Raw genomic sequence first — 25789 nt, forward strand, 5'->3', positions numbered from 1 at the left:
CAATAAAACAAATTTCACATTAAATTATATTTTAACATCACAATCTTATAGTATGGCTGATTTATAGTGAGCAATTTACCACTCTCATTGACCATACCTCATTAATGCACATAAATTCCTTACGTTCAGAATTTAAAGCATATTTCATTATAAAGTGCAATTCTTGTATTTAATCTGTAAATCAGGATTCTGTCTTTAAGGCCAAATACATCTTTCTTGAGAGAGGTATTGCATAGTGGAATGAGCATCAGATTCCAAACTAGGTCCTTGATCACTAGTCCAACATTCTTCACAGATGAATATCATTCACATTAGCCAACTTAGCACTCTATAGTCAGAAGACCTGAGTTGGAATCTCAATGTTGACACTTACTAGCTATGTGACCTCACATAAGCCACCTAACCTCTCTGAAGCCTCAGTTTCTTTTTTTTTAATTTATTTTTTTATTTTTCATTTTTAACACAGTTCATATCACATAAAACAATTCCAACTTTTGATCAGGTGATACTTCTTTTTAAAGCGTTTACAATATAGACTACAAACGAATTTTCTCTTTAACATTAACCAACTGAGACACAAATAATAACGATGTATGCTAACTTCACAAGCCCTTGACCTAATTGTCTCCACACTATTAGTAAGAATTAAAGGACCCTAACTTATTGTTGTTGGTCTAAAGTCCTAAACCTAATAGCTTAATTTTAGATTTAACTTGGGTATTCCCCTACCAACAATCTATAATTTAATAGATCTGGCATTAAGCTTACAAACCTTTTGATTACAGGAAATTAACGCTAAGAGTAGGGACATTGCAGGGAAACAATATCTCCCCAACTTCATGTCAATTCCAGGCAGGAGTAGATTGTCAACTGCCTCAGTTTCTTCATCTATAAAATAGGGCTCATAATGAATGCAATACCCCCATAGATTTGTTGTGAGGAAAGCACTTTGGAGATTGCAAACCATCTAAGTATGAGATTATTATCTTGTAGCACAGGTCCTTCACAACTCTATGGAAAAATGAGATATCCCCCTCCCCAAGATGCAAGAGAATTGTATTGATTGTAGGCTATTTTGGGACATCTAGGTGACTCAGTGGATAGAATGCTGGGCCTAGAGTCAGGAAGACCCAAGTTCAAATCTGGGCTCAGATACTTACTAGCTGTATGACTCTGAGCACATGACTTAACCTAATTTGCCTCAGTTTCCTCATCTGTAAGGTGAGAAGGAAATGGCAAACCATTCTAGTATCTTTGCCAAAAAAACCCCAAATGGGATCACAAAGAGTCAAACACAATTGAAAAAATGAACCACAACAAAGTGCTGTATAAATATCAGGACATTACTGTGTAGGACAGATCCCATGTGACTCTTCAGAAAAATGAGACCTACTGGAGATGTAAGACAATTAGATCAAATTTGTGTGGGTTATTTGGAATCATTTGTATGTTTTCTGCGTTGTATATAGGCTCCATGAGCTTCGTTTTCTTCATTCTCTCCAAGGTGAAATAAAGTCTGGCCACTGCTATACCTCTCTGGCTCTGCACTCATCATCCGCTAAAACTCAACTCGCTCTATTCACTCCTTGTATTCCAAATTGCTGTGAATGTCTGCTTAAGCTGTCATCTGCTGCTGCTACTACTGCTTTTTCTTCCCCTCAGAGGAAAAGTGTTCTTGCTCTTTCTTGAGATTGGATGGGGAGAATACAGTTAAAGGGACTGAACTAACACATTTATCTCTTTTGATAGAAAAATCTCAGTGCAACTAACAGCTTAAAAGGATCTCCCAGGCAATTATCAAGCCCTCCCTCCCCCACTTTCCTCTACCTTATCTCTTTATTTGCTCCTTCCCAATGACAAGTCCTTCAGCCTTCATTCTCAACTAGGTTAGGATGAGTGAATTCCTCTTAACTCCCATCAAGACTCAAACAGCTGATGTCTAAGCCACATAAATTGCCTTGAAGCTTACAGAAAAGAAGCCATCAACTTTTGACCTGAATTTTTGCCCATCTGGCAAATCTCCTGGTTCCCCATAAAGTTATTAAATAAAGGTCTGTGTTTTCTTTTAGTGCTTGTATTTCATTGTTTTGGCCATGTTATCTACACTAAAATTAGCTAACTCTCAATTAATGAAGGAGATAAGCACTTCCTAATCAGAAATTATTTTTATTTTATGAATCTCTTTCAGTTCTATAACCAGAGTGCCTAAGATTCTGAGCCTTCAAAGAAGGCTCTAATTCCAGGTTTCCATGAATGGTCAGGAATGGACCTTACAAAATACAAATTTGAAGGCCAGATCAAGATCCTCCATTCTATTACCACTCCTTTTCTAGACTGTGGGGTACAGTGGAATAACCAGGCCAAGATGCCTGAATTTGAATTCTGGCTCTAATACTTGCTATCCCCGGGCAACCTAAGATACCTCTTTGACCAGCAGTTTTTTTTTTCATTTGTAAATTAGGTACAATAATGCCAATTTTGCTTGTTTCACAATGTTATTATGAGGATCAGATAAGGTAATGAATGCAGAAATTTGTAAGATTAAAATGCTCTTTAGGATTGCTATTATTTGAAACAGTATTTTAGCCTTCTTTCTGGGTGACCAGTATCTTCATTCCTTTTCCTTTTTGCCCAGGGCCTTCTACTGTGGGGCACTCCATGGGTTTGTCATCCCTGGGAAATGAACCACAAGTAAAGATAGGCAGATTAGGCAACTGCCTGAGGAAAAGTTACATAGATGGTGCAACAAGAATTTCTTTTAATATTGTTTTTTTTACAAATGGAAATGTTTTAATTTCAGAAAATCCTGCCTATAGCACTTTTTGGTTTAGGATGAAGCAAATCATATGTATGATACAGTGGAAAAATTCCTGGATTTGAAGCCAGAAGACTTGGCTTCAAATCTCTCCTCTCACACTAATTACCTCCATGACTAGTGCTAGTCACTAGACCTCCCTGTGCCTGTTTCATCTTCTGTAAAACAAAAGAGTTGTTGATTCCATAGTACCCAGTGAGGAAGCCTATGTTTACCTACCACCTGACAGAGAGGTGATGAATTTAAGATGCAAAATGAGACACACATTTTTTACCTCTCACAAGTGGAAATTTGTTTTGGTTGACTATGTATATTTTAACAAGGTTTTTGTTTTCTTTTAAATTGGGGAAGAAGGAAGGGAAAAAGGAGGGGAGTGGTGATAAGGTTGCCCTCCTTTCCACTTCCCACCCAAATGAGAAGAAAACAGAAATATATCCAGAAGAAATCACAAATAAACTGGACAACCTTGAATGCTTAATATATAATTTATCACATGCTTCAAGAGAAAAGCAAGTTCTTCATCATAGAAATTTGTAGCTTCATGTGCAATTCTTTTTTTGTATAACATTTTTGGAAATGTTTATTTTATTTCGTGTTTGTTAAATACAGAATTTGAAAAATGAAAAAAACAAACAAACAAAAGGAAATTAATAAAATCAAGTGATTGGACAGGGTGGTTTCCAAATCTCTTCTAACTCTAAATCTATGATGCATGATCCGATATGTTTGCATATTGAAGGCCCAAAGCCTTCAGGAGCTCAATTCTTAAAACTTACTTTGGGTATGCCCAATGCTTTATTCCTTCTCTACTGAGAAGATGGATCTCTATGCTCCTGTTGACTTTCCTGCCCTATATCCTACTCTTTAGAAACTCTACTCTCTTTTCACCATCTCATCTAAGTCAATAGTAGGAGACCTTAACCTTTTTGTGTGTAATAGATCCTCTGACCATCCGATAAAGCCTATGGACCCCTTCTCGGAAGAACATTTTTAGATACACGAAATAAACTATGTAAGATTACAAATAAATCAATTATATTGCAATACAGTCTATAAACAGGAAGACTGATCACTTGCAGTAGACTAGTGGATCAAAATAGCCACAGTAATTTTGAAGTAATGGTCAGCATAAATAATTTTGAGATATCTGCCACAACTGTAATGTGTTATGAAAATATGATTTGTGTTGCTGACAAAATCACATGTACTGCTAATACTGTTGTGGCTTGTTGCTTATACTAATGATTGAGTGAAATGCTAAATTTCAGTTAGCAGTTAGTAAAAGTAAAGATGCAATTTTTTTGGCCTGTCCAAGTTCATGGACTCCCCTGAAATTTATCTTCAAAACACTTGTGGGTCTGTACACTCTAAGCTGAAGGTCTTTGGTGTAAGTAGGTACTGGAGAAGAGCAGGCTGAGCTTCTATAGTGAATTCTAGGTAGAATCTGGTACACAGTTGAACTCCTCCTATTGTTTGCATGTTTGGAGATTGAAATTTCACAGATATCTCATTCCAGGGTACCACAAACACACGGGAAACTAAACACTTACTACAATGGGGAAAAAATTCAGGAGCCTCAGAATTGTAGACATACCACTTCTCCCTGCCCCTCTAACCTATATACTTCCACTTATACTTCCTATAACCTATATACTTCCACTTATACTTCCTATAACCTATATACTTCCACTTATACTTCCTATACTTATACTCTGCCTATACTTTCACCACACACTTCTCCTTGGCAGCTTCCATGAATTAACCAGGGTGATCAATCCATAGTAGACTGGATTTGCTCTCTCTTTCTCTCTCCACTAAATATTTAATCTTGTTGTAGGTCTGGGAGTAAGTTCTTTCTACTCTAATCACCTGTTTTTGCCTTTTGCCTTAGTGAAAGCATTCTTGGGAAGCCCCTGTTTTTCATACTCTCATCCTGTTTTTCCCCTGCTACCATCCCCCAATTCCCTCTTCTCCGATGTCTTCTGGGTAAGAGTTAACCCATTTTTACACTAATTTAGGCTAATGGATCACTCCTTCTAGAGAACAAATACTCATCTTGCCAGGGGCCATTGGCTGACAGTATTTTAAGCCAATGGGAGTGATCATAATGGGCATTCTAACAGACTGCATGGAGAAACTTTGAAGTTACGTGCTTGTTTTGTTCTTTATTTTAAAAAGTTTCAGCACAAGTCTGGGAGTAGCAATCTCACATTTAACTCAGAAATTTCTCAGTCTGACCAGCAACCTCAGTCTGAGCTAAGATATCCCCCCAAATGGCATCTACTGTCAAGGATCAGCTGATTGTGAATGTCCTAAAGGAAGACCAGGTTCCCCAGAACAAGATCACTGTTGTTGGGGGTTGGTGCAGTTAGCATGGCATGTGCCATTAGTATATTAACAAAGGAATTGGCTGATGAATTTGCCCTATGTAATAAGGTATGTAATAGAAGACCAACTAAAGGGAGAGAAGATGGATTTTCAATGTGGCAGCCTTTTCCTCGAAATACCAAAAATTATTTCTTTCAAATACTATAATGTGACTGCAGATTTGAAGCTGGTTGTTGTCACAGCTGGGGTACATCAACAGAAGGGAGAAAGTCATCTAAAATTGGTCCAGTGTAATGTGAATATTTTAAAATTCATCATTCTCAATATTGTTAAATACAACCTTAATTGTAAGTTACTTATTGTTTCCAATCCAGTGGATATTTTGACATATGTGGCCTGGAAAATAAGTGGCTTTCCTAAAAATAGTGTTACTGGAAGTGGTTGCAATCTGAATTCTGCTCCTTTCCATTACCTAATTGGGGAGAGTCTTGGTGTCCATTCTTCAAGTTGTCATGGATGGGTCCTTGGGGAATGTGGAGATGCCAGTGTTCCTGGGTGAAGTGGTGTGAATGTTGCCAATGTGTCTCTGAAGAATCTTTATCCTGCTTTGGAAACTGGTGCTGATTCAGAGAATTGGAAAGATGTTCATAAATAGGTGGTTGAAAGTACTTGTGAGGTGATCAAACTGAAAGTCTACACTTCCTGGGCCATTAGCTTGTCTGGGGCAGATAGGGCAAAAAGCATTATGAAGAATCTTAGGAGAGTGCACCCAATTTCCACCATGATCAAGGACATATATGGCATTTTCAAGGATGTCTTCCTTAGTGCCCCATGTGTCTTGGGGCAGAATGGCATTTCAGATGTGAAGGTCAACCTGAATCTAGAGGAGGAGAGCCCTTCAGAGAAGAGCTCAGATGCTCTTTGGGAAATCCAGAAGTCTTTTAATCAAGAGACCATGACAGTGATTAAGGGGTTATGCATGATGCACTTTTCACTTTTCAAATCCTTCCTCTGCTTAGTGATTGAAGTCCAGAAATGTAAAACCTGAACACACTCTAGTCTCTTCTTAAAGTTAGAAATGAGGTATAGTACAGTGTGACTACTATTTGTTAAATCCTGTTGTTGTGTGCATGTGATGCTGGAAATGACTTGTACAGTCTCAGTATTTGGTGTCAAGCAGAGCCAGCACCCCACAAGCATATAAACTACCTGCCTTGTATGTGGGTGCTACAGATTTCCGTAGGTCCAGAAGACAACACTCCTGGATTCAAAACACCACACAGTACTAATTCTGTATTGATGCATTCCCCCCTCCATTAGGGCTCTATAGTATGGCCCCATGTATCACCTTTCTAGAGGACCTGTTTTTATCTGTCTGTCTATCTATCTATCTATCTGATATATAAATAATTGTAAATTTCCATATTATATAAAAAGATTTATATATGTACAATGATGCAGCCAATTCCTCATGTCATACTAACCCTAAATACTGAATAAACAATAAATAACTGATAAAGTTTCATTGATGTCTTTTTTATTTTTTATTTAGTGAATAAAACAAGCATTTCCATAACATAGTATAATTAAAAGAAAAGATTGCACATGAAACTACAAGTTTATTATGTAGAATTTTTTGTTTTTCTAGCCTAGTCATTTCTGTATATACAATAAGGCTTTGAGTATTTTTTTCTTTTCTTTTCCTCTTTTTTTTTTTGTTTTGAGGCAATCAGGGCTAAGTGATTTGCCCAAGGTCACATAGCTAGAATTTGAGGTTGTGTCTGAACTCTGGTCCTCCTGACTCCAGGACCCTTTGCTCTATCCATTGAGTATCTTTTAAGGCAAACATCTGAACAGAAAGGCAACCTTGCCTCTATGATCACAAATTTGAAAACTTGGCGCTGATACCTCCATCAGAATCCAGTGCTCCCAAAGACACTAGGATCCACTAGAGCTGTTTTACTACACAAGTACCAAACGTTACATCTTTCTGCTTCATTTAAAATACTCCTGTCTCAATGGAAATCCATAGAGGTAAGCCTCTCGTGAGATTATTTCCTTTTTTTGTATAATTGCTTTAAGCAGTATATGTGTAAGTTGTGCTTATATTTCAGGGTAATTTTAGTCCTTAACATTACTCAGATCATAGTCAAAAGACCCAAGTTCAAGTCCCGACAGCAACTTATTTGCTGTGTGATTCTGGAAAATTATAAACACACATGCACACATAATACACACAGGTATATATGTGTTTATCTCTGTGTGTATACACATACATATATTTGTGTATCTGTATATACATACAGAGATATGTACGTATACATATCTATACATGCACCCAGATATATACATATACATATATATCCTTTTCCTATAAACCCACAAAATAATATCTCAGATTTAGACAGTACTTTCTTCAGGACAACTCTGTAGAAAAAGAATTATTGTCTATCTCCATCTCTCCTTGAGTGGTATGGCAATAATCTCAGAGATTAAATTATTTGTCTAAGGTCATGTAACTAGGAATCATTAGAGACAAGAATTATTCTCAAGTCTTCTGACTCTTAAGTATAGTATTCCTTCTACCTTTTGCCACCTCTCCACATGTGGGAAATAATAAATTCTTTATGTCACAAACAAGATAATGTATGTAAAGTGTTTTATAAACATAAAGCATTCATAAATATAAGCTATTGTTGTTATTATAAAATAACCTTCACATATATGCATAACTTTCCAATACTCCTGTTTTAAAGAACTAAAGGTTATGTCCTTGTTTTTCTTCCTGATGACTAGGGCCTCATAATTGTGGCAGTTCGCCCCACTGAACAAGGCCTACTATTTATCATCTCTGGGAAGTAAATTTTCTCCTAGCAGGTGAGCTGGTAATAAATGATCATGTATACTTAGCTTTCTTTCCAGAGGAGTCAACCCCCACAGACAGGAATAAATCTCTGCAGTTTCACTCATCTCACATTTTCCATCCAGAGGGATGCTGAGGCAGCTTCCCAGGGGAATACTAAGCCCTGAGGATAAAACTCAAGACAAGCTTGGTTCTGAGACTCAGAAGGGAGAAGCCATTTGATTTTCTAGGGGTCAGAAGCTCCAAGATGGTCTTTAAAATGCCAAGAATGGAGATAATATCACTGTCTGGGATCCTAAATTTAGAGCTAGAAGGAGCTATAGAGTTCTTGGAGTCCAACTCCCTCATTTTATAGACTGAGAGAAATTAAGTGACTTCCCCATAGCTAGTTAGCATCTGGAAGAGGCCTTTCTGACTCCAAGTCCAACAATCTTACCTAATGCACCCCCAGATGCCTTTGGATCATGGGTTCTTATCTTTATTGTATCATAGACCCTGTTGGCAGTCCAGTGAAGCCTGTGGACTCCTCATATTTTTTTAATGCATAAAATAAAATACATTGGATCACAAAGGAAACCAATAATAATGAGATGTATGTACAAATCTACACACAGATACATGAGTACATATACAGATGTGTATAGATACATGAGTACATATGTGAATTTGTCATACTTCATGAATGCATATGCATACACATGTACATACACTCTTTTTCATGTGTGCATGTAGTTATTACATCTTCATGGATTTCAGGGTAAAAACCTCTGTTGTGGATAATATAATTAGCTAGATTAGACTTAGACTCTTCTAGGTCATAATACACCCATAGATCCCTGAAGGAGTTTTCATAAAGTTCTTTGATTTTGTATTTCTTGTTTAGTCCTTCAAGGATTAGTAAATTTATCGATGTATGTATATTTGTGTGCATGTGTACACACATGTGCATGCCTCTGTGTGTGTGTGTGTGTGTGTGTGTGTGTGCCCTCACTGAATGCCGCCATTTTCATCCATCAGTCTTTATGGATAACTTTCTGATGATTTGCCTCTTCAACACAGTCTGCTACTAGACTCAACCTCTTCAGCTCTTTCAGGTAGAGTCTGTCACAATTTGTAATCTATTGGTACATACTTTGAAAGCATGAGGTTACTTCCATGTCCCAACAAGACATCAGGAGAGAGCTCCAGTGCACCTTTGTTTTAAGAGGTCTTATTTATTTTTCAATTTGCTCAAGATACCTTTCATAATACTTAAAAGACATTGTATGTATGTATATATGTATATGTATGTACATGTGTTGATACGATTTTTAAAATACTGTTTGTCCAAGAATCTTCATAAATGCCCCCAAAACATCTGCATGCTATATTTTATGAACTGTGTCCTAATCAACAAATATTAGTGGACTAGGTTTTAGATAAGAGGAATTTTGAAGAGTCTTCCAGCTTGTTCAAATTCTTCCTCTAGAAGATGACAGAGTGGAAGGATGAACCTGTGGAAGCTCTCCCTCACAGCCCATAAAATACCTCTAAAAATGATGCTAAACAAATTTTAGAGCAGCAGAAGCCACAAAACAACAGAGTGAAAGAGATTTCCAATCCAAGGCAGCCAGGAAGGCTGACAGGAAAGGTCAATCGCACTAGGCAAGCAGAGTGCAGCCTGTGGAGTGCAGCCCACAGAGTTCAGCCCAGCCTTGGCAGTGGCACCGCAGGGACAGGACTGGAGCAGGCCTTAGGGGGTAAAATCCCCTACAGCTGCTGAGGTTCCAAGATTCCTCAACCCACAAACTCTAAAGACAGCTTCAAAGGTCACTGAGAAAGCTCTTTCACCTGGGTCAGAAGAGAACATGGTCTGACCCCAGCCCAAGACAGCAGTAGCATCTATTTTTGGAGCCCTTGGGCTAAAGACACTGGGGTAATAGAGCTGCTGATCCGAGTCTCAGTTCCAAGTAGCAATCCTGGGGTGAGGAGGAGCCCTGGCTAGCATGGTGGAATAGGTTGAAGCTCTGGAGAGGGAATTCTACTTGCAGATCCTGGGCAGAAAAGCTTGTGGTTGCTCCCAGACCAGAGCATAAACCAGGAGAGGAATAAACTCCTTTCCCTGAATTGTGCCACCTTGGAGGAACTGAGACCTTACAGGTCCCTAGAGTATACCCTCCACTTGACAAAGGACTCAAAAGTCAAGTAACTGGCTAAGAAAATGCCCCAAATAGGGGAAGACATAAGACCATAGGAGGTTACTTTCTTGGTGAACAGGTATTTCCTTCCATCCATTCAGATGAGGAAGAACAATGCATACCATCAGAGGAAGACATAAAAGTCAAGGCTTCTCCATTCAAAACCTCCAAAATAAATATGCAGTGGTCTCAGGCCATGAAACAGCTCAAAAAGGATTTTGAAAATGAAGTAAGAAAGTTGGAGGAAAAATAGGGAAGAGAAATGAGAGTGATGCAAGAAAATCATGAAAAGCAAGTCAATATCTAAAGGAGACCCAAAAAATGCTGAAGAAAATAACACCTTTAAAAACAGAATAACCCAAATGGCAAAAGAGGTCCAAAAAGCCAATGAGGAGAAGAATGCTTCAAAAAACAGAATTAGCCAAATGGAAAAGGAAGTTCAAAAGTTCACTGAAGAAAATAGTTCTTTAAAAATTAGAATGGGGAAGATGGAAGCTAACAAGAAACTAAGAAATTACAAAACAAAACCAGAAGAATGAAAAAATAGAAGACAACGTGAAATATCTCATTGGAAAAACAACTGACCTGGAAAATAGGTCCAGGAGAGACAATTTAAAAATTATGGAGCTACCTGAAAGCCATGCTCAAAAAAAGAGCCTAGATATCATCTTTCATGAAATTATTAAGGAAAATTGCCCTGAGATTCTAGAACCAGAGGGCAAAATAAATATTGGAAGAATCTACCTATCACCCGCTGAAAGAGATTTGAAAAGAAAAACTTCTAGGAATGTCATAGCCAAATTCCAGATTTCTCAGGTCAAGGAGAAAATATTGCAAGCAGCTAGAAAGAAACAATTCAAGTACTGTGGAAATGCAATCAGGATAACACAAGATCTGGCAGCTGCTACATTAAGGGATTGAAGGGTTTGAAATATGATATTCCAGAAGTCAAAGGAACTAGGACTAAAACCAAGAATCACCTACCCAGCAAAACTGAACATAATACTTCAAGGGAAAAAATGGTCATTCAATGAAATAGAGGACTTTCAAGCATTCTTGATGGAAAGATCAGAGCTGAATGAAAATTTGACTTTCAAACACAAGAATCAAGAGATGCATAAAAAGGTAAACAGGAAAGAGAAATCATAAGGGACTTACTAAAGCTGAACTGTTTACATTCCTGCATGGAAAGATAATATTTGTAACTATTGAAACTTTTCTCAGTATTTGGGTAGTTGGAGGGATTATACACACACACACACACATATATATATAGACAGAGGAAACAGGGTGAGTTGAATAGGAAAGGATGATATCTAAAAATATCAAATTAAGGGATGAGAAAGGAATATATTGGGAGGAGAAAAGGAGTCAAATTATCTCTCATAAAAGAGGCAAGAAAAAATTTTTCCAATGGAGGTGAAAAGGGGGAAGGTAAGAGGGAAAAAAGTGAATCTTACTGTCATCAGATTTGACTCAAAGAGGGAATAACATGCGTACTAAGTTTGATATGAAAATATATCTTACACTACAGGAAAGTAGGGGAGAAGGGGATAGGTAGGGTGGGGGGATGATAGAAGGGAGGGAAAATAGGAGGAGGGAGTAATTAGAAGTAAACATTTTTGGGTAGCAATAAGGTCAAAAGAGAGAATAGAATTAATGGGGGACAGGATAGGATGGAGGGAAATATAGTTAGTCTTTTACAACATGACTATTATGGAAGTCTTTTGCAAAACTGCACATATATAGCCTATATTGAATTGTTTGCCTTCTCAGTGGGGATGGGTGGGAAGGGAAGAAGGGACAGAAGTTGAAACTCAAAGTTTTAGGAACAAACGTTGAGAATTGCTTTTGCATGCAACTGGGAAATAAGAAATACAGGTAATGGGGTATAGAAATCTATCTTGCCCTATAAGAAAAGAAAGAAGTTGGGGATAAGAGAAGGGAAAGGTGTGGTAGAATGGAGGGCAGATTGGGGGAAAGGGTAATCAGAATGCATGGTGTTTTGTGGTGGAGGGAGGGGAGAGATGGGGAGAAAATTTGGACCTCAAAGTTTTGTGGAAATGAATATTGAAAACTAAAAGTAAATAAAATTTTTAAAAAGAAATAAAAAAAAGTCTTCTGAAATTGAGTTGTTTATATTCTTACTTCATGTTCTGTTAATTGTGGTATTTTATGTTTTTATAAATATTCATTTTTTCGTTTAAGTAGCTGGTTTTATTGGCAAATATTTGGGCAAAATAGTTTCTAAAAATATCCCACCTTATTCTGCAGTGATCTGAGTAACATCTAGAATATTGCATTCAGTTCAGTTTATCACATTTTATCAAGGACATTGATAAGACAGTGTTAAGAACAGCATGAACCATGGACCTAAAGGCTCAACATAGGAGAATTAGTTGAAAGATCAAAACATGTTCGATTTGGAGAAGAAATGACTTGGAGTTGGCATGATAGCTGTTTCCCTGTATTTGAAGACCTGTCCCATGGGTTTTGCCTATTCTGTTTGCCTCCAGAAGGTAATATCAGGAAATGTAAATGTAAGTTATGGAGAGATAGATTAAGCTTATTATTAGCAAAACTTTCCAATTACATGAGCTGTCCAAAAGTGACTTGGGAAGTAGTGAGCTCCCCATAAACAGAGGCTTCAAGTGGAGCCTACTTGATGTGGATGCCTTGGAATGTATTAGATGACCACTCAGGCTGCTTAGAATTCTGGAATACCAACCTGGTATGAAGAGATAACAACTGAGCCAAGCTTTGAAGAAAGAAGGATTATTGTTACAACTCTCCTCCCTCTTTTCTTTGCTCTAGTCAAACTAAATTCCTCCCTGTAATGCCTCATAATACCCACAATTATTTCCAATATCCCATATGTGAGTTTGCTCACCCCTATTCTCTAGTGCCCATAAGGCAAGAAACGACAGCTCCCTAGACCCCGCCTACCTCACAGGAACCTCAGATCTGTTCAGTTCAAGCTGAATACAATTTGGACATATTACAAAAAGAAGAGATGAAAATGGAGTCATTCCTATTGCAAAGATGCTCTGAAATACACCTCAGCAGGCAGAAAAACTACAGAGGTTAAACAACAGGCCAATGTGATTATTCACTAAGCTGTGCCCTAGAAATCGCCTCATGAGAATGAGACTATGTTTTCCTGATTCCTTAGCAATGGGATGCTGTCAGGAGTTGCCTATGCAGGATCTTTGATCTTATTGAAAAATTTACATAGCAACTGTCCAGTGTGGGCTATGTGACCATGTGAGATATTAACTAGGTTGGCACTATAGTCCTAAAACTTCTGCAGTGGCAGAAGTGCCAATATAGATAACAGGACTGTTGTCCAAAGATCTACATTGAACAAAAGGATATAAACAAAACAGACAAAACAGTTCAATGAATGAATAAAAAAGCATTTATTAAGCACTTGCTTTGTGCCAAGAATTGTGCTGATTTGGGGAATATTCATAGAAAATAGTGACAGATTCCTTACTCTCAAGGAGCTCACGTACTAAATGGTGGAGAGAACACATAAAAGAAAGGACAGATAATAAGGGCTGGAAATCCTAAGGATCTAATGGAAGGGCAGATGGCAAGGCCCTTGATAAATGCAACATAAGTAGGCAAGATGTCACTGTCAGAGGTCTGGTGGGCATGAAAAAGGGCAGATGGTAACGACCAGAGAGGCCTAGTAAGAAAGAGCAGAGTGGGTAGTAAGGTTTGGTGATCCATCTCACCTTGGGTGCAAAGGCACTCAAGGTAGATTTACTATATTATACATAGCATGCCTATCAGCACAGCCCATAGCTGAAAAAGAATTCCATTTCAGTAAACTCAACCATTAGTGAGAGCAATATCTCAATGTCAAGCTCTTCCCATGTATGTTCTCAAAGTTTCTCATCCTCTCCCTGACATATAGCCTAGAACAACTATTGCTTCCTTATACCAGGTTCTTTCTCCTGTACTTGAGGACTAGTATTCTATCTTCATATAGGAAGATCTTTTCTCTAACCTCCTGCCTAACTGAATACAAACCCCACCCTTGATGACACCTGTCTGACTCCAGGTGGTAATGATCTCCACATTAACTGACTCAGTCCTTCTGGTCAAGCTCTCTCCCTCCTGGACAGGCTATAGACCAAACAGTTGGTGATACAGTTGATAGTTTGATAACCATATACACCCAGGGTTCCATCTAGTCCACAATCCTTTCATTGACTTGAATTTCTGTCTTTTGGGTGACTTTTGTGAGAGGGAAGGAAAGATCCAAGAAAGAAGAAATTGACCACAAGTAAGTAAAAGCCTTTATGTATTCTACAATGCAATAAGATACTATAAAAATTATTAAGGGCTTACTTAATGCCAGGCACTATGCTAACTACTGGGGATACAAAAAAGACAAAGAAAGACTGTCTATATTGTAGTGTCAAAACCAAGCAGAGCAACTGGTAGCAAATGAAGAGGAAGCTGGTGTTTTGAGTTCTCCATAAAAGGAGACTATGGAGGAGGATTTTTTTGTGGATGTTATTTCCTTGTTTTTGTTCTGCGCTATATTCTTTCAGAGAGAGAAGGAATGAGCATACTAAAAGATATAAATAGAAAAGCTGAAACAATCTCTATGATGAGGAGTTTGCTGGTGATGACTTTATCCTGGGCAGCAAATGATGAAGATTGTGGTGGAGTTGAAACCAAGCGAAGTAGCTACTGCCAATCTAAAATGCTCCCTCAAATTCTATCCTCCTTCCTGTAGAGAGCAGATCTTCAGGAAATGCAAGGCCTTGTATTAGAACTGAAGAAAAAGTCACTGTTTTCATTCTACCAATTCTTAGCTGTATGATCTTGGTCAAGACGTTTAATCCATAAAATTACTATAAAAATACTTGTTCCTACCTATTTCACAGCATCATAGCAAGGATCAACTTAGAAAAGGTATATAAAATATTTTATAACTGCAGAAACTACATAAATATGTAGAATGCCTGGTACATAGTAGATATTTAATAAATGCTTTATCATCATCATCGTCATTACTGTATTAGGACAAGATCCTTTGAAAAAACTCTGTTCTGTTCTGGTTATTGTTTTAATGTTTTGGTACCTAACTTGGATTTCCAACTTTTATTGTCTTGCATTTAAGATATTATTAATTTGTATGTGTGGGTATTAATTTGTATTTTTGGATCTTATTAAACTATCTTTAATAATTTGAGTTTTAAGACAACTTCCTCTTAATCAATAAAGTGCATTAATTAGTTAATACAAGAAAGACTTTCTGTTTTCCACATTTTTTAAATTTTGAATTTCTGCTAGGTATTGAAAATCTTTCTTGCTATTTCAGGGAGCTATCTGGATTTTCTAATCATAGTTTGGGTATATTGTAGAAATCAAGAGAAACAAATCTGCAGATTCTGAATTCTGACCCTGAACTTTTTATCTTAGACAGTGCAGGAATTATCGGCATTTACCAGTTGTGGGACCATGGGCCAATCTCTTCACTGGAGGCTTTCAAATTGATCTTTGTCACAAATAATAAATATAGTAATGCAATAAACAGATGTTTTTCCTGAGCTGGTTGGTAACAATGTGCTCATCTGTAAAATAGGGCTCAAAATATTTGTAATCTCCGTCTCCTAGAATTCTTGGGAGGAGAGCCCTCTATAAATCTTAACATCAGAGAATTATAGACTTTTCAGTTGAAATGAATTATAGCTGACTATAATGTTGGTTAAGTTCTTAGTGTGTCCAAAACGCTATGGAAAGTTCTGGGGAATGCAAATAGGAAAGGAAGAAAGTTTTTTGCTCTGATATAATACATAAGGAAGGTTCCAGTTGAAAGCCAGATGAAGAGACGTCTTTGTCTTTTCAAAGGCAGTAGCATAGTAGACGTCAATACTTCTTTTGAATGTCATTCTCACTGATCAAATAATAACAATTTCTGATGTTGAACAATCTGAATAGTGCCAAGAAGTTTGATGGCAAGAACATTTTCCCCCTAGGTCTTCAGTTGCTATGACTGTAATACCTATAAGAACAATGGGCAGACTGAATCCCTACAGGGTTTGTTTCTCAGAACAATGGCTGAGGGCACTGGGTTGGAAGCATGGCAATGCCCTAGGATCCTGAACTCAGGTTCCTGAGCTGCCTTCATCAGGGACTGAGGGAAGATGGTGGTCAAATTTATCAAGGCGGTAGATGGTGGTCAAAGTCAATAGTGGAAGAGATCTCAATGACCATCTAGTCCAGGGATGGGGAACCTGTGACCTCGAGGCCCCATAGGGCCCTCTAAGTCCTCAAATGTGGCCCTTCACACTTGAGCACTGAGAGGGCCACATGGGCCCTCCAGGCCACAAGTTCCCCACCCCTGATCTAGTCCAACTCATAGTTGAAAAAGAATTCCCTATACCACATAATGACATAAGTCATGTAGCTTCTATTTCAAAAGAAAATTTAAGCTATCCTTGCCCCTGCTGTTATTACTACTATTGCTATCATGTGATACTCTGAGAACTTTTATAGTTTACTAAAGCATCTTAAGACATTGACTCCATGGAGTTTTTTCTCCATTTTTCATAATTCATGTTTGGTAATACACTATTCCTATTTCACCTTAATTTGACCTTAGACTTGATTTTTAAAATGCAGTGCTATTAAAGAGCTGAATATTGGCTGTACCTTGTTCTAGAAGTAGGCATGCATGGAATGAGTTAATGCTCATCCGCTGGGAACATAGGAGAAGCATACAGCAGCCTTAACAAATAAATACAGGTTGTCCAGACTTGACTGTCATCAAATATGGAGGGCCATTTGGCAATCTCATTGATGACAGGATATTCAGTTTTTAACAGTATAATAAGATGGAGGAAGACACAAGTACTTTTGAAATATCTTGATGGATATATGCTGGGTGCATATGTAGCCAGTTTCATCTACTGCCATTAAAGCACTTTGCTAACACTCAGACATTAATATACCAATTTTAGAAGTAGGAAACTTGAATACCTAAAATGTGTGGTGGCTAGAACTATACACAATCACTTTAGAGACACGGTAATTTTCTCATTTTGAGCATTGGAAAGTACCATATGTATCTTGTTTTTGGTTCTTTTACATGGTAAAGTAAATTCTATAACATAGAGAAAGAATTGGGGATTTAGAAGTCCCTGTGTGACCTTGGGCAAGTCATAATATCTTTGGGCCTTGGTTTCCTCATGTTTATAATGAGTGGTATAGGACTAAATGACCTTTAATTTATTTCTAGTTAATCTACTAGAATTTATTAAGCAGTTACTAGGTGCCATCCTTGGTTTAACTCTATCATCCTATTATCTTGTGAATCCTTCTAATCCTGAACTCCATAAGAGAAACCCATTATGTAGGTGATTGGACTGTATAATTTGGGGAGTTCTGTATGAACTCTATGATTGCGATTCTATGTTTCTATTTAAAAGCAAAACCAAATTCTGTCTCAGGAGAATCTTGTGGTCAGTATGAGTCTTTGGCCAGAGTGTCTCAAATTATAAGCATCTACTGATTGGATGTTTGTGAATTTAATAGTGACCGAAGTGTACAGTGTCTCTCCTAAGTGGACTGAGCAACTGTTCTGCTCATGGCTATCTAGATTAGAAAAGAAGGGTCATCAAAGATAGAATTGGTGCAAGTGTGTAATTCTTTTTCTACTTTATGAAACCCTCATACCTGAATGTGTTTCTATTTTTAAGAAATAGACTGAGTGAGGAACAAGAAATTAACTGTTTTATTATCATCATCAATAAACTTTTTGACGTGCCTACTACTACTCTTCTAGCGTGGTCTTTGTTGTTGTTTATCCTTCATCAATGACATCACAGGGTGATACCTTGACTCATGGGTGAAGTAGATTTAAGTGAGGCAGAGCTGAACAAAGTTGTCAACCTCATTCTCTCTCCCAGGGTCATCAAAGTCCAGAGGCAGAACAAGAATCAGGATGTCTGGTGATAACCCGTGTTATTTTGACATCTTCAATGTCTAACCAGGCTCCATAGCAGCGGCTTCAAATGCCTTCACAGTGATTGGAGCAGATTGTCCTCATCCTCCCATTCTGCTGGGGGAAGTCTTCACATAATTGGGGTAGACACCCTCCTAACTCACAGAAAGGTTTGAGGCCCCTTGGTTATTCTCAGCCTGATTTCGCCTATCTACAGAGATGGTTTACCAGGGTATGGTCTTTTCTTGGAACCACAGGTGAGAGTTGAGTGGAAGGTGGATAGCAAAAATTGATGAGCAACTCTGAAAAGGGCTCACCCCAGAGATGCTAGTTCTCCTGGAACACCCCATATAACCCATCATGCTGCATATACAATGAGGCATACAATACTCCTTTGCCCTTGAGTGTTGATGCAATCAGAAAACTTGTGAGGCAGAAATACAGCAGTTTTACTAATAGTCCCCCAAAAAAGGTATGTTTCTTTTGTGTAGATAAAAATTATCCAACCTGTAATAAGAGAGACTGAGGCAGAGCTCTGAGCCAATGGCACTTTATTAAAGGGTCCATGGTCCCCTCTAATGAAGTGGACCTCAGATCTTCCTCATAATCTGAAATGCCCCCTCCTCCCAGGCCTCTATTTTAATAGGGTTAAATTCTAGACATTTAAGAGCAGCTATCCCAAATAAAGAACAACTTAATTGGTTGACATATGATGCATAAGCTAAAATGAGCAAACAATATATCAGCAGGGTCACAGGTTGGGCAAAGCAGGAAATATCCCCACTGACTAGGTGGTCACAAGATGGATGGACTTCTCCTTATGCTAGGCAGGAGCTATACAAATGCTCTAAGAACATGTCAGGGGGACTTTCCATGTAATTGAGTCATCTCTGCCATACTGGATTTGGTCATCATGAGAAGGAAAAGCAATAGTGTAGCTAACTTCCTATGATTAAGTTAATGAACTTACAATCTGCAGCTCACAGTTCTGGGGCCAAATATATAGAACTTATAATCATTACCCCTATAGAGTCATTTCAAATTGATCGATACTGATTGGAATAGAGTAGGGATCCTCAATGAATGAACTTTCTCACCTTTCTACTCTGAAATGATCTGTAGGTAACAGATAAAAGAAAGAAGAGTCAGCCTAAACTTCTAATCTCCTAGGAAGGCTGCCATTCTGAAGGGAGAGTAAGAGAGCCAGTTGAGACTGTATTGCTGCCAGGGAAATATTTTCCCTTCCTTTGCTGGAAATCTTCCTTAACCTCTCCTAAGTCTAGTGCCTTCTTTCTGTTAATTACTTCTGATTTACCTTGTATGCAGCTTGTATTGTGTATACTTGTTTCCATGTTTTCTCCCTCCATTGGATAGGTTTTGCTCCTTAAGGGCGAGGACTGTCCTTTTTTTCTTTTGGTATCACCAGTTCAGCCCAGTGCCTGGTGTACAGCAGTCATTTAATAAATGTTGAATGGTTGATTGATCACTGGTTGAAGGAGCCTGACATTGAGGCGATACCAGTTTGAACTTAACTCAGCAAATGTTTATTGAATGACAACTATGTTTAGGTTTCTACTCAACATGTTGGCAGAAATAGTAAGATTAATAAGAAAAGGAAAAGAGTTAAGACATTTACATAGATAAACATAATACAAAATAGAATCCCATAATTGTGATGTAAGTGCTGCAAGCAACATGATGAAGGACTGCAGAGGAGGAAGAGGTGATGTTCGTTTGGGGGAGGGCTAGAAAGAAGAGCAGGATTCAGGACACGATGGAAAGAAAACAGTGAAAGCTGCTTGAATGAGGCAGCCTTCAATCGTAAGTTTAGTTTTGACAAGTCAAGTCAACTTATACTTATTAAGCCCTTACTTTGTGACAAACATTGTGCTAAGCCTGAGAATAGAAAAATAAGCAGAAAGACAGTCACTGCTCTCAAGAGGCCAAGATTGTAATGGAGAGAGGAAGCTGAAAAGGACTGGTGGGGGTGGGGTTGCCCTGAGTATATTCCTTCAAATGGAAGTTCTGAGAGGAACCAGCCAGAGGGAGATACCTCAGACACAGAGGGTACTTCCAACGTGAGAAGTCCTGGGGTAAATAAAATTTCCAAGTGTCCTGGCCAACCCTTAGAGTACCCAAGTCCATGAGATGGACTATTACAGATAGCTAAGATTCTTTCTTTCTCTGTTTCTTCCTTTGTTTCCTCCTTTTCTTCTTTCCTCCTTTCTTTCTTTCCTTTCTCCCTCCTTTCCTCCTCCCTCCCTCCCTCCTTCCTTCCTTCCTTCTTTCCTTCCTTCCTTCCTTCCTTCCTTCCTTCCTTCCTTCCTTCCTTCCTTCTTTCTCTCTCTTCATTTATTCTAAGGGTAAAGTGATTATTTTATAGGGAAAGGAAATATTTTATTTTGTTTTTCTTGGTCTTATAGGATTATTCCCTAGAACGTGCAAGATTGAGATTAAGCTGATGTTATTCTTGTCATATCGGATTTTTGTTGGATGGTCTCTTTACTCCTGGAAAAATGTTCCACATAATTTCTGAGGGCCTCAAAGATAATAGAAGTGGTTGTGATCCCACATATACGGGAGCACTGTGGGGTTATTTTGAAATGTGAAATTTCTTCACATTCTGAGGATACAAGTGAATTTGGCATGACTGTCATAGAGAGAAAGGAAGGCTCACCTTGCAACAATAGCTAACAGTTTCCCTGGGAACACTGAGCAAGAAGTGGAAACTGCAGAGAAATTGAGTGGTTCTCAGAGCACCCATAGCTCTGAGGAAACATTGTGAAGTCTGAACTGTTCTGTTAAACAAGTGCTTATTAAGCATCTGCTGTGGTCAAGACATGCATAAACAAAATGATAATCAGTCCTTTCCCTCCAGGAATTTGTATTGTATGAAAGCTCTATGTCTAGAACAGGTGTTCTTAAAATAGGGTCCACAGGATCAAAGGGATCTGTGGATAGAGTTCAAGGGTTATTGATCCATGAATTGGTTATGAAAATAAACACTTTTCATTTTAACCTTCAGCTGAAATTTAGTATTTCCTTTCATTATGAATGTAGGCACAAACTGTTCTAAAGAGGGGTCCATGGAGTTTCATCAGGCTGTCAAAGGGGCCCATCTCTCTCTCCCTCTCTCCCTCTCCTTCTTCCTTTCCCTATCCTCCTCCTTCTCCCCCCACCCACACACAAGTTAAGAACACCCCTCTAGAGAGTGGACGAGGAAGGAGTGGACTGGGTTAGGGACAAAGGGGAGTAGCTGACTGAATTTACAAACACTGATGTGGCATCTAGATGGATCAATGGATAGAGTGCTGGAGTTGGAGTCAGGAAGACCTGAGTACAAATCTGGCCTCATGGACTTACTGGCTGTGTCAAGATGGACAAGTCATCATCATTTAATCTCTGTTTGCCTCAGTTTCACCATATGTAAAATGAGGATAATAACAAGCTACCTCCCAGGGTTGTTGTAAGGCTCATATGAGGTCATATTTGTAAAGTGCTTATTTCAGTGTTTGGCATACAGCAGTGCTACATAAATGTTATTAATTATTATCCAGTGCCACTTGCTTGGTGGATCTTTTTTCTTAGCTCAAAATGTATGGTTTAAAAGAGAATAAGCCAAAGTTCAAAGTTGACAGGGAGATGAAAAATGGGCTTGGCTGAACGTGCAGACTTTGACATCTCATTCAATTGAATAAACATGGATTGATGCCTGCTCTGGTTTCAGCTGTGTCCTGGACTCAGAATAAGTCTGCATCTTACCAGGATGATAGCTTTGTTTTGAGGCAAGGTTATTAGAGAACTATAGGAACTCAGAATTGGATGGAAGATCAGAAACCAGCTAGTCTGGATAAATACGCTCTTCTTTCAGGAAGATGGAATAGGGTCTAGTGTTGGACCTGGAGTTAGGAAAAACTGGGGGAAGGGGAAATGAAGCCTGGCTCAAACACTTACCAGCTGTGTGACTCTGGGCAAGTTTCTGAATTTTTCAGCCTCAGTCCTCTCATCTGTAAAATGGGGCATGATAAAATAGTACCTGTCTCTCAGGGTTGTTGTGAGAATATAATGAGATAATATTTGTAAAGTGCTATAAAAAACTTAAAATGTCATTTAAATGTTAGCTTTATTATTTACTTATTCTAGCATTCTTAATAAGTGGACATTTAATTCTCACTCGGAGACTTCCAGTAATGAGGAACCAAAAACCTCTTGAAGCAACTTAATCCTCTTTTTGAGAGCTTTCCTTGTTAAGAAGTTTTTCCTTATAAGAAGTAAGCTAAAATCCGCTTTACTCATGCATTCAAAAAGATGTTATCAAGGCGAGTGCTAAGCTGAGTTCTGGAGGTTCAAAGAAGTCTATTAAGAGGGGAACATACACAAAGATGTCAATACAAATACATAAAAGATCACTTCTTTATTTTCTATGATATTATATCTTCCTCTAAATGAAAAGTAATTTAAAGGCTGGGATGGGGACAGAATCCTCAACTACAGATACTACACAACTACTACTACTACTACTACTACTACTACTACTACTACTACTGCTACTACTACTACTACATTTATATAGCACTTCAAGGTTTGTAAAGCATGTTACAAATATTATCTCATTCAATCCTCACAAAAACTCTGGGAGGTAAATGTTATTATTATCTCCATTTTGCAAATGGGGAAACTGAGACAAACAAGAGTAAGTGACATACTCAGGGTCACACAGTTAGTAAGTGTTTGAGGCTAGATTTGAACTCAGAAAGATGAGTCTTCCTAACTCCAGGTCAGGTATTCTATGCACTATGGCTCCACCTTGCAGCCCACATAAGCAAATACAGAATCATTCCTGTTGAAGGTGACAACTGAGTTGAAACTCAGGTGAGTGAAGGATTCTAAAAGATGTTGGTAACCAGAGAGTGCATTCCTGGCATAGGGGACAGTCTAGGGAGAGGCTTGGATATGGAATATGGAGTGCTGAGTTCAGGGAACAGGAAGTAGTCCAGATTCATTAGAACATAGTGTGGGAAGGTGAAAAACACCTAGAAAGGAAGGCTATCCCATAACTGTGGAGAGCTTCGATCATCAAACTGAGGAAGTTTGTGTCTTATCCTTGTTTCTTCTTCTACCTTCCGGAAATAAGAAGTTCTTCCTCTACATGATAGACTCCAGAATCAAAAATTTAGTTCTGGGAGGGTCGTCAGAAACCTTCTAGTTAAAACCTCTCATTTTATGGCAGGAGAAAAGGAAACAAGCATTTACTTAGCACCTGCTATGTGTCAGGCACTGATCTAAGTGTTTTCTAAACATTAATGTTTCTCAATTGGTCTTTCCAACAACCTGAGAATGAGATGTTATCATCCCCATTTTATAGCCAAGGAAACTGAGGCAGGCAGAGATCAAATAATTTGCCAAGAGTTACATAGTTAGTAAACGTCTAAGGCCAGATTTGAACTCAGCTCTCCCTGATTCCAGGGCCCAGTGCTTAATCATTGTACCACTTGTGGATAAGAAAACTGAGGCCAATCAATTTAAGTGCCTTGCTCACCAAAGTTGAATAAGTAAACATCAGAGGTAGGATTTGAACTCAGATCCTCTGACTTGAGTGTTCTTACCACTGGAGCACAGCATACTACCTTGCATATACTAGAAACTTAATAAATGTCTGTTGATTGATCCTGCTTCCCTTACAATATATAAAAATATGCAAAATATATAGCTATCTCTGGCTATACATCTTGGGTCAATCAATCAGCAATAGTCCAGGTGTCAGGTGATGAGGACTTGCATATGGAGCCTGAATTTAATAGCTTAGATGTATCTACATTGATGAAATCTAGCAGGTACCTTCAAAATATAGCTTGTGAAGACACAGGTTAGAAAGCTGGAGAATTTTTTAATGTTTTAAATTTGTGTATTAGATATCATAGCGTCTAAGAACCCATATAAACTCCCTGTGGGGTCTTTATTAAATTATGCACCCTGGGGCCAGATGATACAAGTCCTACCTTAGCCTAAGGCTAAGATACCATCCCTATTGTTCAAATCCCTTGTGAAACTTTTTCAACCTCTTAATCTATTTTAGATAGCCAAAATGTCCTATTTTCTCAGGCTAACCTCTTCCTCCTTTTTATTTTCCTCAGTATGTCCTCCTATCTGTCCAGGAAACTGTACAACCTTGAAGTTTCTCAAACTTTCTGTTATCTTTTATCTTTCACATATTTTTTGGCCAGATGTTCTGTCATGCTGTCTTGAATATTTTCTTCCTAGTTTTTGTCTTAAAATGTCCTATCCAACAATATCATGTACTCACGTTTTCACACCCATCTATCCTTTTATGTATCCATTGTAAGTCTTTTCTTCTTTAGCACCAAAGACTATCCCTTATCTTTGTAACCCTTCCACCCAGAGATGTTACAATGGAGATTTTATTTAATTTGTGTGTGTGTGTGTGTGTGTGTGTGTGTGTGTTTGAGTGTATGTGAATGGCATATGCTGGCATGCATTTATTTACCCAAATTCCCTAAGTTTCCAGAAGCTTTTGACTTTGGAAGTACTTTCTTTTGTTGAGAAGCCACTTGAAAAACAAAGGAGCCAGTGAGCTTACTCGAACCCTGACTTGATTATTTGTTGTTCAGCTGTTTCAGTTGTGTCCAACTCTCCATGACCCCATTTGGAGTTTTCTTGGCAGAAATATTGAAGTGGTTTGCCATTTCCTTCTCCAGTTCATTTTATACATGAAGAAACTGAGACAAACAAGGATTAAGTGACTTACCCAGGATTGCACAGCTAAGCAGTATCTGAGGCCAGATTTGAACTCAGGAAGATGAGTTGCTGATTTTAAGCCCAATATTCTATCTACTTTGTCACCTACCTGCCCCAGTTATACCTCTTTATAAATAGTGGGTCATAATATATTTTTTCTTCTTCTTTCAATTCTTTGAAATTATTTGCTAAATGTAAGTATAGCTTTCGTATGCCAATCACTGTACCAAAATGTGTAGAGATGTATGTACGATAACCTGTGAAATATAGTCAGTTGCTCTGTGATTGCCGTGTCTAAGAAGCTTGATAAGGGGAATTTCAGAATGGCTTGTCTCAACCAAAGTCATAAATATGGGAAGCCCTGATCTAGGAAATGGCACCTTCTGACCTACCTGGTTTGCACTGTCAATGACTCTTAACCTAGTGTCCAGGAATCTTAAAAATATATATTTTAATAACTATTTCAAATAATTAATTTTCTTCATAATCTTACATTTTTTTTTCATGCTATAACATTGTTCCAAGAAAGGGTCCACAGACTTTTTTGTTATTGTTTTTCATTTGTTTCAATTGTGTCTGACTCTTTGTAATCCTATTTGGAATTTTGTTGGTAAAGATACTGGAGTCATTTGCCATTTTCTTCTCTAACTCATTTTATAGATGAGGAAACTGAGGCAAACAGGATTAAGTGACTTGCCCAGAATCACATGGTTAATAAGTGTCTCAGGTCAGATTTGACCTCAGAAAGATGAATTTTCCTGACATCAGATCCAGCAGTTTATGGGTCTCTCTCTCTCTCTCTCTCTCTCTCTCTCTCTCTCTCTCTCTCTCTCTCTCTCTCTCTCTCTCTCTCTCTCTCTCACACACACACACACACACACACA

General features: G+C 38.2%; 1 pseudogene; it reads left to right on the top strand.

The window, feature by feature from the left end:
• The first annotated feature begins 5088 nt into the window (after positions 1 to 5088).
• On the top strand, positions 5089 to 6191 carry LOC140507665 (L-lactate dehydrogenase A chain pseudogene; annotated as a pseudogene).
• Positions 6192 to 25789: the final 19598 nt, after the last annotated feature.

The sequence above is a fragment of the Notamacropus eugenii genome, chromosome 5 (assembly GCF_028372415.1).
Source record: "Notamacropus eugenii isolate mMacEug1 chromosome 5, mMacEug1.pri_v2, whole genome shotgun sequence".
Classification (NCBI taxonomy): domain Eukaryota; kingdom Metazoa; phylum Chordata; class Mammalia; order Diprotodontia; family Macropodidae; genus Notamacropus; species Notamacropus eugenii.